Source organism: Lissotriton helveticus, chromosome 7, assembly GCF_964261635.1.
Source record: "Lissotriton helveticus chromosome 7, aLisHel1.1, whole genome shotgun sequence".
NCBI classification, from domain to species: domain Eukaryota; kingdom Metazoa; phylum Chordata; class Amphibia; order Caudata; family Salamandridae; genus Lissotriton; species Lissotriton helveticus.
This window is the reverse complement of record NC_136068.1, coordinates 498,255,048-498,272,897: the sequence shown is the minus strand read 5'-3', so window position 1 is coordinate 498,272,897 and position 17,850 is coordinate 498,255,048.

Below are 17,850 nucleotides of genomic sequence, written 5' to 3'. Positions count from 1 at the left end.
CGTGGAGTGCGCCCTTGGGGGTATTGTTAAGGTACGTTTAGCTTTTTGATAACAGATTTGAATGCACTTAACAATCCACCTGGCTATTCCTGCTTTGGAAATAGGGTTGCCTTTGTGCTGTGGCGAGAAGGCAACGAAAAGCTGTTTCGTCTTCCTAAAGTGTTGTGTCCTGTCAATATAGTACATCACCGCCCTCCTAACGTCCAATGTATGGAGTATTCTTTCTGCTACTGTTTGTGGGTTTTGAAAGAATGCGGGGAGGTCAATAGTTTGGTTGAGATGAAACTGTGACACCACCTTCGGAAGGAATTTGGGGTTAGTGCGTAGTAGTACCCTATTTGGATGGATTTGTATGAATGGCTCTTGGATCGTGAGCGCTTGCAGCTCACTGACACGTCTTAGTGACGTAATAGCAATAAGAAAAGCCACTTTCCACGTTAGGAACTGGAGTTCACATGAGTGCAGTGGCTCAAAAGGTGGGCCCATCAGTCTGGTGAGGACCACATTGAGGTTCCACACCGGAGCAGGCGGTGTTCTTGGGGGAATGACTCGTTTCAGACCCTCCAGGAAGGCTTTAATGGCAGGCACCCTGAAGACAGAAAGATGCTGCCTGTTCTGAAGATAAGCCGCTATGGCGGATAGATGGATCCGAATGGAAGTGTACGCTAGATTGCACTTGTAAAGATGTAGCAGATAGCAAATGATGTTAGGGATAGAAGCATCTAGCGGGTTTATGTTATTGGCTGTACAGTGAATGACGAAACGCTTCCATTTTGCGGCATAGCATGCTCTGGTAGTGGGCTTTCTTGCCTCTTTGATGATGTCCATGCATTCTGGAGGTAAGTGAAGGTAGCCAAACTCTAGGACTTCAGGAGCCAGATCGCCAGGTTGAGCTGTTGCGGATCTGGATGCTGAATGTCGCCACGGTTCTGCGTCAAGAGCCTGGGTGTTAGTCGCAGCCTTTGATGCGGCACCACTGAGAGTTCCAGAAAAGTGGTGTACCACGGTTGGCGTGCCCACGTTGGAGCAACTAGGATGAGTGTCATCGAGTGCTGCCTTAGCTTTCTTGCCACCAGCGGTATGAGAGGTGCTGGGGGAAAAGCGTACGCAAATTTGCCTGACCAGTTACTCCATATCGCATTCCCTTGCGACTGTGGGTGAGGGAACCTGGCGGCAAAGTTTTGGCATTTTGCGTTTTCCCTTGTGGCAAACAGGTCTATCTCTGGATGACCCCACTGCTGGAAGTACGGGCGGAGTACTGATGGATGTAACTCCCACTCGTGCATCTGATGGCTGTATCTGCTGAGCAGATCCGCCATCTGATTGTCCTTGCCCGGGAGGTGTTCTGCCATGAGGAAAATGTTCCTTTGAATGGCCCACTTCCACATGCTGAGCCAGATGAGACAGCTGTGGTGAGTGGGTGCCTCCCTGCTTTTGAATGTAGTACATCGCTGTCATGTTGTCCGTCCGGACCAACACTACCTTGTTGCACAGATGTACATTGAAGGACTTGAGCGCCATGAAGATTGCCATCAGTTCTAGATAGTTGATGTGCATCTTCTGTTGCTGCGTCGTCCATAGTCCCTGCACTGTGTAATTGAGCACATGAGCTCCCCATCCGTGGAGAGATGCGTCCGTTGTCAAGACAATCTGTGGCACTGGCTCCTGGAACGGTCGGCCCTTGCAAAGGTTGTGTGGATTCCACCAATGCAGAGAGTTGTATGCCCGACCGGTAACCAACACTAGGTCTGTCATCTGTCCCCGAGCCTGTGTCCACTGATTTGCCAAACATTCTTGGAGTGGACGCATGTGTAACCTCGCGTGAGGGACTATGAAGATGCAGGAGGCCATCATGCCTATCAACTGCATGAACACTCTCGCTGGAAGCGAGTGTTGCGCCCTGAACTTTTGGATTAGAGACTGTATGCTGTCTATCCTGACCTTGTTTGGCTGAGCCATAGCAGTCAGGGTATTTATTGTCGCACCCAGAAACTGCCGCACATGTGCTGGTTGAAGGTGCGACTTTGGGTAGTTCAACGAGAAGCCCAGACTGTGAAGGAGGTGAATGGTGGTCGACATGTCCGCGGCGCACTGTTGTTCCGACTTTGCTTGAACGAGCCAGTCGTCCAGGTAGGGGTAGACATGTATGTTCTGCCTCCTGAGGTGCGCCGCTACCGTCGCCAGACACTTGGTAAACACTCTGGGGGCTGTGGTCACTCCGAAGGGTAGGACTTTGAACTGATAATGCCTGCCTTGGATGGTGAACCTGAGATACTTTCTGTGGGACGGGTGTAGTGGTATGTGGAAATAAGCATCCTTGAGGTCTAAGGTTGCTAGGAAGTCCCCCTGGTTCAGCAAGGGAAGAATCTGTTGCAGTGTAAGCATATGGAAATGTTCTGACAGTATATACAGGTTGAGGGGGCGCAGATCCAGAATGGGTCTGAGGGATCCGTCCTTTTTTGGAATAAGGAAGTACAGGGAATAGACTCCTGTGCCTTCCTCCTCCACTGGCACGAGCTCGATTGCGCCTTTTTGCAGCATCACCACTACTTCCTGCTGCAATAAGTGCAAATGCTCTGCGGACATAGGACGTTGCCTTGGTGGAATGTTGGGTGGAGTGGACGTTAACTCTAGACAATAACCGTACTGGATAAGTTGTCTTACCCACCTGTCTGTGGTGATGTTGGTCCAGACTGGCAGGAACTGCTGGAGTCTCCCCCCGACAGGTGTTAAATGGTCGGGGGGCAGTGACAGAGAGTCACTGTTTGTTTGGGGCAGAGGAACGGGAGTTGTTGTTTCCTCTGCCACGTCCTCTGGTGCTGTTTCCTCGATAACCCCCTTTATTCTGCTTGGGGTACGAGGACTGTGCTCCACCTCTAGTGAACTGTGACTGTTGACCCATCTGTCCTCGGGTAACACCACGTGCACCTGAGCGACGAAAAGTGTTACCCCGGAATTGTTGTGATTGAAGGGCCCCCATAGACTTAGCTGTTTCGTTGTCTTTTTTAATCTTTTCGAGGGTGGTGTCAACATCAGGACCAAACAGTCTATCAGGATTGACGGGCTGGTTGAGTATTGTTGTTTGAATGTCCGGTTTAAACCCTGAAATGCGTAGCCACGCTTGTCGCCTTAGCATGACGCTAGTGTTAATAGCCCTAGCTGCTGTGTCTGCGGCATCAAGTGCACACTTTATTGCTGCGTTGGAGATGAGTTTACCCTCCTCTATGAGCAGTTTGGTACCCTCTTGAAACTGCGTAGGCAGGTGTTGTAAAAGTTGCTCTAGGGTGTCGTAATGCGCCCTATCATAACGTGCCAATAGCGCCTGTGTGTTCGCAATACGCCAGAAATTGGCAGCCTGCGCAGCTACTCTTTTGCCCCCTGCCTCAAGCACTTTAGACTCCTTGTCTGGGGGAGGAGCTTCACCCGTTGTCTGGGAGTTTGCCCGTTTGCGGGCATTTGCGACTACAAGAGAGTCCAGCGGCAACTGTCCCCGAATGTATGCAGGGTCTGCAGGTGCTGGTCTGTATTTCTTCTCGATGCGTGGATTGACCACTCTCGCTCTGGTAGGCTCCTTAAAGATTTCCGCAGCATGCTTAAGGACACCTTTGAGCATAGGAAGTGTCTTGACTGTCCTTTCAGAGACTGAAAAAGTGTCAAATAGAAAATCTTCCTCCACTGGGTCAGCATGCATGTCCACGTCATGATGAGCAGCTGCCCGTTCAATGAGTGCATGAAATCCTGCAGAGTCCTCCGTTGGGGATGCACGTGCACTGAAAGGCTGTGGGTCTTGCCCCACATGTTGGATTCCCTGGTCACCTATGTCATCATAGGGATCCTGTTGTGCATCAGGGTCATTGATGGGGAAATTGTACTGGTCATCTTGTCCTTCATCCTCTCCCCCAGAGTGGTCGGGGGAAGGTGTTGGACTCCTCCTAGGTGGAGGCTGGATAGGTTCAACCAGGGCTGGAATGTCCTGTGCAGGCCTTTTCTTCTTCAGTGGAATAACATAGGAGTCCACTGGTTGGGAAGTGATTTTCCGCTTATAAAGGGTCAACTTGCCCGTGTCCGCGTCGATAAAACGCTCAGAATCGTCTCCTGAGTCGTGTTGTCGACCCAATAGTCCACTAGACGTTGAAGAGTCCGATGTCTTCAGCGCCGTCTTTGGCGCAAAGGCCTTCGGTGCCTCCTTCGGCGGCAGAATGTATAGAAGCTTGCCAGCGGGCTTTGCAGGCATGTCCATCGGCTTCTGGTGCGACGGCGCGGGAGCCGACGTCGCAGCGGCCTTATCACGAATTCTTTGCAGTGAAGTAGCGATGAGAGATGCGTCACTCACTGCGGCACTTGGCGCCGACGAGGAGGCCGCCACCGCGCCTTCGGTTCCGACGTTCTGTGGTCCCTTTTGAGTCTTAGACGTCGATGCTGCAGCCGTAGACACAGAGTCTTTGGACCTATGTGTTGAGCCTCCGCTCTTCGATCCGAGGGATTTTGCAGACTCCGCCTCAACCATGCGTCCGACTAACGGCGTCCCAGTCGGCACTGAATGTTTGTCGACGACTTTTGTGGACTTTGCCGGCGTTGCCCCGGTCGACCCCTGACGGACGACCTTCTTAGAGGACGCCTCCCCCGCCGATGACTTCGGCACTGTCGAGTCGACAGTCTTCTTCGACTTCTGTGGACCGGAGGCCGACGGAGCCGATGAGGTAGCAGGCTTCGGCGGTTTTGGTGGAACGACCGCCATCTTAGGTGCACTCGAATCCGGTAGTTTCGGTTTCGATTTTGGGTCGGCCATTTTAGGTGTAGTCGATACCGATGCTTTCAGTTTCGGTTTCGGTACGGGCTGCGTAGCAAGTATGTCCGTGGCCGGGCCTGAAGGCGGGGCCGTGGCTTGCGGTGCGGGGTCTTGGGTAAGGCCGAGTGGCGATCCCGTGACCCGAGCCTGATCCGTGTAACTTTCGGGGCATAGCTCATCCCCTGAGCTATCTTCCGCGGCCCCATAAACTTCTTCGTCGTCCCCTACCTCGTCGACGTATTCAAGGTCTTGGTCCATGACCCCGTCGTTTTCTTCGGGATCGGCCTCGACCTCCGTCGCAGGTGGTGAGATTTCAAGATGATGGCTTAGGACCTCTTCTTCCGGGTCGCCGAAGATGTTATCTGGTGCCGGGGCCGCCTGCCGGGCCTCGAGGCGCACCGCGCGCCGAAGCTTGAGCGTTTTCTTCGACCTGAATCTGGAGCAGGCCATGCAGTTCTCCTCGTTATGGTCTGGCGAGAGGCATTTATTACAGACCGGGTGCACGTCGATATGTGGGTATTTGGACCCACAGACGGGACAGTATTTAAACGGGCTCCGCTCCATGTTGAAAAGTCGTGGTCTTGCTGCGATGAGAAGGCCTCGATGTCCGAAGAGTGATACGACTCCGCAGATTCCGACTCAAAGAGACGGAAGAACTCGAGACCGTACGCAAACAATACCGACGTATGGAAACGAAGGCCTTTTGGCCTTAAAGAAGTACGTTTTCTCGGTTCAGACAGAGAGACGTCGATACCGCATCCGAACCCAATGGCGGAAAAAAACAATCTGGGGATGGAGCCGATGCCCATTCGCACTGTAGTCCAGGGGAGGAGCCACCTATCTCAGGATACTTCGAAGACTCTTCCAGGACAACAATGTGCGATCATCCGGACCCAACACTAGGCGGCGATCTATGCAAAAGATATGAATTTAGCAGCCCACATGCCTCGAACATATATGTTAATGTAGTTGGGGGTTTGAGGGTTCGGAAATATCTCCTCAGGGAGTATTATCAAATAATTGCCATTCAAATGGGCATATCACTGAACCTGTTAATAATTAATATCTATAACAACATGTCATCACAAGGTTTGGAGAGAGCATTAAATGAATTGTCCATCACTGTTGTGTCTATTAAAGAACAGTGCGGGGGTGAATGGGTTATTGCTTTTATGGGCGATTTAAATTGTTATTCCTGTCAACATGCCTCAAGGGGATTATGTGAGTTTTCTTCCACCCCTGATAATGAAACTGATGATACCCCAAATCATTTTACGCACTCTAAAACAGGGGAGGTATTAAATAATTTTTTAGCACATTTTAATTTAGCTTTTACAAATGATTTATGTTTTCCACCGAAACCCTTCAAACCTTCCTTTCATGGAAGAGGTACAAATTCTACTATTGATTTTGTACTTTTTTCCAAAATATACGCTTCCTTGATATCCTCTTGGGATACACTTGACCATTTATATGGTGATCATTATCCCTTGGCTCTTTCTATCCTCTTACCATCTTCTACTACTCGCCATTATTCTCATCCCATAACTTATGAGCAACCAATCACATTAGGGGCGACAAATGGCTATACCCTAAAATGGGAAAAAATTGACCCCGCTAGCCTCCTTAAGAACCTCTTGCAGTTGAGGTGGGACGAGGTGCACATTTGTCTGTCCCCGACTGAACACCCCCAAAAAATCCTTAAAGCGTTTTTAAAAATTCAAGAAAGTCTAAAAAAGCTACTTACTCGCCAGTTCAAGCCAGGTCATTTTACTCCAAAAGGATGGTTTGATAAAGATTGCACGCGAGCTCTAAAAATTCTGAAGAAAGCCTTACAATCTACACCTAAGTCATCATTGGAGATGCGTCAGGCTAGATCTCGGTACCGCCTTGCCATAAAGAGTAGGAAAAAATCTTTGAAAGCGGAAGCTTGGCAGACACTGATGTCAACTAGTGAAAGCCGTGACTCCTCAGCTTTTTGGAAATTTGTTAAAGCCCCACTCCCGTGGGTCAAAATGCCCGAGAGGAGCTTGGATCTGGCAATCGATGGAGATACTTGGGCTGCATACTTCCAACAGCTGTATAGCAAACCTAGTCTTTCTGACACATCTCCAACGGATTCCACTCCTTCTTTCAATAGTACCATAATGGGCCTGAGAGAGGGATCTCCCAATATTGTTTTTCTATGTGAGGAGGTTACTCTCGCCATCAGAGAGAGCCCTTCTGGCAAGGCCCCCGGCCCAGACGCCATCCCAGTGGATGTCTTCAAGGCCGAAATAGACTTTTGGGCCCCGTTATTAACTTCTGCCTTGAACTGTGCAAATGCTCATGGCCAAATTCCAACTTGGGCAGAGGCCATTGTGGTACCCATATATAAAAAAGGAGATAGGCATATACCCTCTTGCTACCGTCCTATCTCCTTGCTTGATGCGCTAATGAAAGTCGCGGGACGTATCATCTTAAAACGCATCCAAAGCTGGACAGAGGAGGCGGATGTACTTTCTAGACTTCAATATGGCTTCCGAACTGGTAGGGACACAGTCGAACAGAGTTTGAATCTATACTTCTTAATGTCAAAATACGTGGAGGCTAAAAATGGTAACCTCTTTGTAACATTTATAGATTTGAGCTCTGCATTCGACTGTGTCGACCATGACCAGTTATGGAGTGTTCTTAAGCAATTGGGGTTGAACTTATCCATTCTTAACTTTATCATGGACTTGTATAGAGATGCGGGGGCCAGGGTGCGGTATGGACAGAGAGGGGAATGTTCCCCTAGATTCACCATTGCTAGAGGTGTGAGGCAGGGGTGCATATTAGCCCCCCTGCTCTTCTCTCTTTACATAAACGCTGTTGGCGACCATATGCGGAGGGTTGAATGTGACTACCCTAAGGTGGAGGGTTATGCCGTCCCAATCTTGTTATATGCCGATGACGCGGCTATATTGTCTCAAACAAGGTTGGGGCTGCAAAGGGCTGTTACGAAATTCACTCACTTCATGCAAGAAAAGGGTCTGAAAGTAAATATCGGTAAGACCTTTTCCCTGGCTTGCAGTAAGGGTACCAAGAAAATCCGATGTCCGATATTTATTGAAGGACAAAAAATAGATACCGTAGAACAATTTCCTTATTTGGGTATCTATTTTCATAGAAAGGTGACCTGGCAGTCTGCTGTAAAAGCCAGGACGCTCGCCTTCACTAGAGCGATTGGGGCTTTGCGAGACTTTGCTAGCAAAATAGGGGGGAGACCTGTCAAACAGCTTATTACCATCTATAAAGCAAAATGTGTAGCAACGGCAATCTATGGGGCTGGCCTCTGGGGAATTGACACTATAACATCTATCCAGAAAGTTGAAAACCAGTTCCTAAGGTACTTGCTAGGGATCCCGAAGTCAACATCCATTTGTATGATCCATATAGAGCTGGGGCTACCGTTCATTTTTGACGTAATTAAGATGAGCCCTTTCTCTTATGGCACAAGATTTGGACTACCACAGAGACAGCTTTTAACCGAGAAATAATTGCTGACAGCCAAAAACTAAATGGGGCTAAACATATAAAATGGTTGTCATACGTTAAAAGGTTTTGCTTTGAAATTGGTCGCCCAGAGTATTTCACTGACCCTCTGAGCTTGGAGCATATTACCCGGAAAGCCTTGAGAAAGCTCCTAATGGACCACCTAGAGGCAAAAAGATGGTCTATTCAAAAATCCCATAAAACTGTCTTGGATTTTCAAAGGATTACCTTGTCCCAGGGTCTACAATTATACCTTTTTACTGACATCACTTGTTTCTCAAGAATGCTCCTCTCTAGACTCAGACTGGGCTCCTTTTTTCGGCTTATTACTTTCCCCTCCTGCAATGACTGGTCCCGAAATTTGCCCTCTTGCCCATGCGATGACATTTCACCCCAATCCAATATCCATTCTATATTGTTTTGTAAATATTACTTAGTCCCTAGAAAATCCTTAGACCATTATTGAAGACCTGGGGTCTGCGGTCTTGTAAAGATGCTTTTGACCGATTACAACAACTGGAGAACAGGGACGTGATATTTACTATGGGAACATTTTTGAAATTGCTGCCAAAATTTAGGAATTCGTTAATTTAGGAATCTGTTACGATGGGACATATGGATTTGTGTAATTATTTACTGTTCTTTTACTGTTTTTATGGAAAATGTAACCCCTCTGTTCCTTGATACTCATGTTTCTTTTATGGATCTACATTTGCTTTTTAAACTTTTAATTATAAATTGATTAATGTACTGTACGCTTTTATGATATCCTTGTGATAATCGAATAAAGCTTATTTTGATTTTGATTTTTTGAAGGAGGTTAAACACCTAGCCTGGGGTATTTTGGATCACTTCCCTCTGTCGCTCTCCATTGATATTTAGCTGGGGGCGGAGGGTCGAGTGGCCCGATTAATCCCTGGCACCTTCGCAATCCTAAAACCCGGGCGGGTGTGGTTAAGTCTATTAATCATTACTTCACGGAGAATGTGGGGTCAGTATCCTCCTCCATTTTGTCATGGGAGGCCTTCAATACTGTGGTCCGTGGTCAAGCTTTGTCGTTGATTGCTGATGCAAAGAAGCGGAAGAATGAGGAGGTGATACGGCTGGAGGCTGAAATCATTGAATTGGAGAGAGAGTTGGAGTCTGGTGCCACACAGGCTACACGACATGCTCTGGACCTCAAGCAGTCGGATTACCGAGCTTTAGTGACAGACGCTGCCAAGGCTATGAGTCGTGAGCAGCAGGGGCGGCTGTATGATGTGGGAGATAAAGCGGGGAAGTTGATTGCCTGGTTAGATAAGAAGGAAAGATCGAATCGTGTTGTGCCTGTGATAGAGAATGCTGATGGAATGCGAGTGGTGGACCCGGTGGAGATAGTGGAGGGTTTTGCGTGTCATTTCCAAAAAGTTTATGTGCCAGTCTCAGACAGACCGGAGGAGGACTCGCATCTGTTGCTTAGAGATATCGCTCTGCCTTGTTTGTCGGATTCGGACAAAGAGCTTATGGAGTCGGAATTTTCCGACGATGAAGTAGCGCTCGCTAGCCGCTCCATCTGCTCGGGAAAGGCCGGAGGCCCAAATGGTATCCCCATTGAGCTGTATAAGTTACGTCCGGACAAAATGGCGCCATATCTCCGCGAGATGTTCCTGGAGTCGCCTGATGTCGGATCACTTCCCCCGAGATCAGCGGCTTGCGTCCATTGTTGTGATCCATAAGGAGGGGAAACCCCAGGATCTATGTACATCTTACAGACCGATATCACTTTTAAACGCCGAGCCCAAAATCTTGGCAAAACTACTGGTGAACCGACTGATAAAGGTGATCAGCGACCTGATACACCCGGATCAGTCTGGGTTTATTCCTCACCGCAACACCGCGCTCAACCTACGTCGGCTTCATGGCGTCTTGGCGAGGGCGGAGTCCTTACGTGAACCGGCCATCTTGGTGTCCTTAGATGCCACGATGGCTTTCGATACGGTGGAATGGCCATATTTGTGGGCTGCCCTCCCGAAGTTTGGCTTTGGCCCTGGATTCATCGGTTGGGTTAAACTTCTTTATGAGGAGCCGCTGGTCCAGGTGGTGGTTAATTGCAGGGTCTCGAAGTCCTTTGTTCTCGGGAGGGGTACGCGACAGGGATGCCCTTTATCTCCTCTGCTTTTCGCGCTTGCTTTAGAACCCCTGGCTGCTTGGCTGCAATGGGAACCATCGCTTAAGGGTATCAGGTGGACCCCCGACTTTGAAGACCGCATATCGTTATATGCAGATGATATCCTGTTGTACCTCACTTCCCCACGGAAGTCGCTGGGAGTGTTATTTGATGTTCTTAGCTCGTTTGGGAAAATCTCCGGTCTAGTAATTAATTGGGCTAAATCCAGTGTCTATGCTCTTACTGGTGACATACCCCCCTTACCGCGCATATGCCCGATACAGATATCGCAGATTGGATTTAAATATCTGGGGATTTTTATATCATTAGACCCCACGGTGCGATATGAACGCAACCTGCTCCCTCCGCTTCTTCGACTTAAATCTGACGTAGTGGCCTGGGGTGGCCTGCCGTTGTCCCCGATTGGGAGGGCGGCTCTTTTCAAGATGTCCCTACCCCGATTCCTGTACGCCCTTCAGAATACGCTCGATCTCGTACCAGCCAGATACTTTCGTGAGATAGAGAGCCTGCAGAGACAGTTAGTATGGGGCGGGCGTCCTCGCATCGCCTTAGCAAAACTAACTCTGCCCTGGTACGACGGGGGCATCGCGCTGCCGGATATCAAGAGCTACTATTGGGCGTCCCAATTGAGTGCAATTAATCATGTCATGTATGGCCCAACGCCAAATCCCGCATTTGAAATGGACAAATGGCAGTTGCCGGGAGGGAACTATAACAGGGCGTTATACTCCAAATCGACTAGCAGGGTCTACCGGGGCCCACCGGGGTGGCGGTACGGGTATGGGGTAGCGCGAACGCCGCCATGGGGTGGTCGGACAGATTGACCAGAGCGACCCCGCTCTACGCAGCCGAGAGATTGGGAAGCCTATGGACAACGAAAGGCTTCGAGAAGTGGGACCTCATTGGCATCAGTAGGGATGGGGATCTTTGGGTCAAAGATAGGGTAAAGACCTTTGAAGAGCTGCAGTTGGAATATGCGCTTAGTGATAGGGAGCATTTCCGTTATATGCAGATCCGTCACGCACTTCACTCGGTCTTCCCGGCCAGAACCGTTATCCCGGAATCCTCTCCCCTTGAAGATAGGGTGCTTGATGGCCATGTTCCGGATAGCACTATATCTTTAATATATAAAAAGCCGATTAACGATCGAACGGATTTACTACTGCAGCTCCGGGAGGCTTGGACCGGTGATGGACTGGAGTTGGATGATGAAGACTGGCAGGCTGCGATATCCTCTCCCAAAGAGGTTGCGATTCCGGCCCGTCTCCGGCTGGTGCAACTAAAGATTTTACATCGTATTTATATAACGGGTCCCCGTCTGATGCGTATGGGTTTTTCTGTAGATGGTTTGTGTAAGCGTGGCTGTGGTTTGCTTGGTACCTTCCTTCATATTATATGGGAGTGTCCTGCGGTGGCTGTGTTCTGGAACCGTGTGCATGTGGTCATGGAAGAGGTCACGGGAGTCTTGTTGCTGCCTGAAGCCCGACGCTGTTTACTGAATGTGTGGGAGCCGAATGACTATTCGGTGGCACAGACGCAATGGGCTATCCTTGGGAACATGGTGGCTAAAAGGGACATAGCACAATTGTGGGGGTCCCAAAGAGCACCTACGATTTCAGCTTGGGAAGAAAACATGGACTGGTGCATGTTCAGGGAAAAAACTATATATGTTGCACGTGGCAAGCCTAAGAAGTGGGGCAGAATCTGGAACCAATGGAATTCATACCCGGGGGAGATTTGTACCCCTCCGTTTGTAGATGTCCCGGAGATACCGCAGTCCCCATAGCCTGACGTTCCTTATACGGTACAGATTTTTGCAGAAACATGATCATTGACACGGCTCTCCCCCATGGAACGGACACATACTACATTGCCTCTTTGTTTAGTTAGTTTTGGTTGTTTTATTGTTCGTTTATATGTCTTTAAATAGTAAAACCTTGACCTTATCCTACACTACAACATATGAACCGTAAGAACAGTATGCTGAATCGCTGCCGGGCCCCCGGGCTGTCGGCTGAACAGCTGTGTATATGTGAAATACTAAGTTTCTGTTTCGTTTTAGCGACGGCCGGCCCCCGTGGTTGTAGGCCCGCAAATGTAAGACTGCAACTGAAAATAAAGGTTTAAAAAAAAAAAAAAACACATCCATTTAACACAGGGAGCACTCTCACTGTGGCACTGAATAGCAGTGGCACAGTACCCAAAGCATCTTGACCAGCAAAACAATCAAAAACAGTGGAGGCAATCCGTAAAAGAAAATGGAAGGGAGACTCACGCCAATGACACCAGGTCTAACAGACCACAAATATCAAGGGTTACTTTCTCCCAAGCTCTTTTTTGGAAATATAGACACCGTAGTAGGAATTTCCATAATCACATGAGATTTTTCACTACAAGTATTTGGCACATAATTCTGAACACATCTCTCAATATCTCTGTCCATTACTGGCCACCTGAATTCCGGTCATGTTTTACGCTTCATTGCAGACATGCCCCCATGACCAACGTGCAACAGTTCCACCAACCTTTGTAGTAAGCTCTCTGGAACCACTAGTCTTCCACTGCTTCAAAGCAGATCATTCACAGCTGGTAATTGCTCCCAAACTGTCAAAACTGACACAAGGTCGTCCATTCCTCTCCTCTAGGAAGTGATCCATCTGATAATCTTGATGTGAGCAACTGCAACAACTCATCTTCCACCATTGCCCAACTCAACTCTTCAGTATTTCTCCATTGCAAGTTTCTGACACCTTATCCACCACCCAATCATTATTGTTCACACATGAATCACACAAATGCTTATTCAATGGCAACCGCAACATGCAACCGCATTGACATTCCCGGTGCCTGGTATATACTTTACCTAAATATTGAAATCTTGTAGACTAAACAGCCACTTAACTATATGTCGTGTAGCCCTTCTTGCACCTTGGGTTGTGAATAAACCTAGAAGTGGCCTGTGATCTGTCCGTATTTTAATCATGTTACCCCACACATAAGTCCTAAAATGTTGCCCTCCAACCACCACCAGCGCCTCCTTCTCATTGGTGGAATAAGTTCTTTCTGTACCTTTCGCTGTATGTGACGCAAAAGCCATCAATCTTTCCTGACCATCACACTCTTGCATTAATACCGCATCAAGACCATACCCACTGGCATTAGTCACCACTATAGTTTTGTCATTGGGCTCAAGTGGTTTCAACACAAGAGCTTAGACTATATATTCTTTGATAATATAAAATGCATGTTGATATGGAATTGAACACCCTTCTTCATCAACTCATGCAGTGTATGGATTTGATATGAAAAATGCCTCAACAAACTTAGAATAGTACTCCGCCAGACCAAGAAATTAGTGTCATTTTTTCTTGTTCTTTGAAGTTGGTTCTCTTTCAGTGACTTTCTAGAACTTTTATTTTGAATCTCACCCCCTCCCACGACAGTGCATGCTCCAAATATTCAAACTCTCTGACACCAAATCTACATTTATCCAGTCCTACTGTGAAACCAGCTTGTTCCAATGTAAACAGCACATCGTTTACAATAGCATCATATTGGCGTTTATCTGGCCCCCACAGAAGAGTGTTATCCTTGGAGAAGAATACATTAGCGAGGCCTTGTCCTTATGATCCTTTGGAAGACTGCAGATGCCCTGGTTACTTACCGGTAATCTTCATTACTCCGAGTATAGTCTTCCTCGCCACATGACTAACAAAGTGAGCTTCAGCTCCACACCAGAACCCTCCAAAGCAAAAAGTCAGCCTCCCATGCCTCCCATCCCTTCCCAAGATGGCCGACCCAATGCCACCTGACCTCTATAAGAGGCGGGCCGGCCCAACCCATCAGCCTGAAACCACCAAGCACAAACATGAAGACGATAGCCAGTTAGGGAGGGAGGGATGGGAACTCATGTGGCGAGGAAGACTGTATTTGGAGTAATGAAGATTACCGGTAAGTAACCGGGGCATTACCTCCTCATTAGTCTTCCTCGCCACATGACTAACAAAGTGAGTACATACCAAAGCCAAGCGGCTTCATGGAAACTCACAAGCAACCAACGGAGCAGGATGGGACCCTGTCGGGATTGGCAGCAGCTCAGGGATAATTAAATGCCACTAACCTTAACCTTGTGACCAGCGGAGACGATGTATGAAGAATAGCTCCCCAGTTCCACTCAGGCACGATTCCCAACAAAGGAGGCTTGAACCCTCTGCGTGAACTCGTGCCCCGGGGAAAAGGGAAGTGGAAAAAATAATAAAGTAACGGTGGTCTCTGTGGTTCCCTCGAGGTCTGGTCAAAAGAACTGCGAGTTACCAGGAAGGACTTCCACTCAGAAGTCTTGCAGCTATACAAAGTGAATCTTTCCCTTTTCCTCTCAAAAACAAAAAGTACTAACCAAAAATTAAGATTGTCCAATCCAAAGGGCTCATTTGTTAACTGATACAACGAAAACACAGTGTGACTGTGAATGGAAAAAACGTGAAGGATTCTCAATGTCGCTTCAGATCAAATACACAGGAAAAGTTCTTTCCAACAAGCAAGCGTTGTTAAAGGCACAACGCCCTTTTAAGCGTACTGTTCCTCTGTGGTTAGAACTCGGCTTGAGACTTTCAGGAATCAACTGATCCGCCGTGTTCAATATGACATACGTGCCATAAAGTGGACAAACGGTTAAAGTTCCTTGGCAGAATAAACAGAAGTGGAACCACTTCCCCTGAACACTGCTATGAACGATATTACTCGGAACGCGTCTTATGAATCAGACGCGTGCAGAGGCAATAGCGTTCTTCATCCGCTGACTGCAATTGAAACGCGAAGCAACGCGTTTAAATCTGCACCGCGGCTTTCCTTAATTAAACACGCAGGATCCCAAGGCAAGACGCGGAGGAGGCGAGCCCGCACTCCTTCCGCCAGAGTACCTGCTACAAGTCCCGTAAAGAACACGGAGCTCCAGAACAGCGTCCCGGACACCAAAGGCTGTACTCTTCAAGCTGAAATCCGGCGGGGAACACCATCCGCCATTCTCGAAGAACCAAGAATGTTTGACAAGCACCTTCTCATCGTGAAGGAGGTGCTTTAGTAAGTTCCGCCCTGAGCCTCATGAGTCCTGCCCCTAGCTGTAGTTTTCCTGATGATCCCCCTCGTATTACATCGACCAGGGAAACAGCGGAATCGTATGGTTGTAGTCTTGTCGCCAACGTGATCGCTACAGACCCCCACGGAAGACCAACAGGCCAGACAAGCGGAACAACCACTCAAGAGAGGCAACCACGAGCAGGAAGAACCAGCCCAGGACAAAAGAAACCGGAAGTGCCGAAAACCCGGACCCCCGAGACACGAGACACGAAGTGTCTCCAGAAAACGTGAACAGACCAAAGGAAGACAGAGAAGGCACAGCACAAGACCGCACGGAGCCAAAGCAACCGCAAACAGGCCCACAAACAGAGAGCAGCAAGCCGGGCCAAACACGCCAAGACCGCCCAAGGACAGCACAAAGCGAGAGGGGGAAAACCCAAACAGGAAACAAGCCACCAGGGCCCCAAAGGAACCAAAGAAACAGAGGGCAGCCCCACCACAGCGACTCAACGAAAAAGCCACAGCAGCAAGAGACACAGACCGACCAAAGCCCAGCTACACTGTACGGTGGACCACCAACAGCGAGAGAGTCCAACCACCTCCAAACCAAAGACCAGAGGGGAGAAGAAAACAAAATCCACCAAGTACTGAGGGAAACAAGGGCAGAAGCAAAGGAACCAGACGGAACCAACCCAGACCGCCAGGAGCCGCAAGAACGGACGAAGGCGCAGGAAAAGAACCAGCACCCCACCCGAACAGCAAAAATCAAAGACACCCAAACCCCACTAACAAGGAGATGCAGGCGGGACACGGACCACAGTCGCCCAAAGGAAACCGGACGGGAGCGCAACAGCAACAATAGAGCGCAGGGACAGCAAAGCCCAGGCAGGTGCAAGGCAAAGGAGACCCGGAGGCCGCAGGGCACCGAAGGGGACCAGGTCCAAAGCCAAGCCCCAAACAGGCAGGCAAACACCCACCAGGGGACCTCAGGCACAAGAAAGCACAACGAACCCCGAAGGAAGGGGAATGCAGAACGAACAAGAGAGACAGCCTAGCGCATGGGACAAGCAAACCGCCCCGCAACGCCCCACATGCAAAAATGCGCCGCTGAGGCCAACACCCAGGAGGCCAAAGACACACCAGGATGAACCAGCCGAACAACGGAGAACCGACCGGAACAGGTGCGGACACAGGGGCAAGGCCACAGGCAGCAACCCACCAAAGGCGAGAAGACAAGAGCCGGGCGGAACGAGCCCGAGAAATGCCAACACCCCCAGGGACCAGACCAGAGCCGGTAGGACCCAGCACCCCAAAACCAGGGACAAAGAAGAAGAGGATCCAAATTGCACAGTGAGCGCCGGTGAGAAATAAGAAATCAGTGGCAGGAAAAGAAACCCCAGACCTGAGTGAGCCAGTGCCCACAGAGGCACAACACGGACCAGAGCCACCATCAGTAGGAGCAGAAATGGGAAGCACCCAGGCGAGCCCCCCCAACAGGACAAAGAACCCGGCCAAGAAAACAAGCCCAGGCGCGAAGCAGCGAGCCTGGATAAGAAGGCAGGAAAAGCCAGGACACAAACCGGAAGAGAGCGACCGAGGCAAGCCCGCAAAGACCCCAGAAAACGAGGCAGGGAACAACCGCCCAGGAGAGCAACAAGAAGCTCCCGCGGGGCCGGGGCAAAAACAAGCCAAGAAACGGTCAACAGAAGGCAGACGAGAAATCCGCCAAAAAGCACACCAACCGACCCAGCACAGATCGGGAACCCATGCATGCCGCACAGGCCGGGAAGGGGAGACCAGAACACAAAGACCAATGGCCGAACGGGCAGACAGGGCAATAAGGGGGCCACCAGGGCAAGAGAAGGGGCACCCATGGGAACAGGTGAAGGAGGGAAAACCCACAGAACACCGGGACCAACCAGACGGGGACCCCCAATGGACAGACCGGGCAAGCACCACTAGGCACCCAGGCCCAAGGAGCCCAAAACTCACCCTACGGAAGGGCCACAACAGGGTAGACAACCCAGACATGAACAGCCGGGGGCCACATAAAACCAGACGAAGGCCGACAGCCACCCAAGGGAGGAGACCAACCACAGAGCCACAGCACGCGGGACTGGACCCAACCAGCCAGGAACGCCCGAAAACAGTGGCAAGGAGTGCACGGGGCACACAACAGACCGTCCCACTCGGGGAGATAATGCAAACAAAAAACAAAAGATGGACAGAAAGCAGAACAAGTCATGCCTGTACCCCAACACAGAGAACCAGGACCAAATCCATCGAGTACCCTCGCATACTA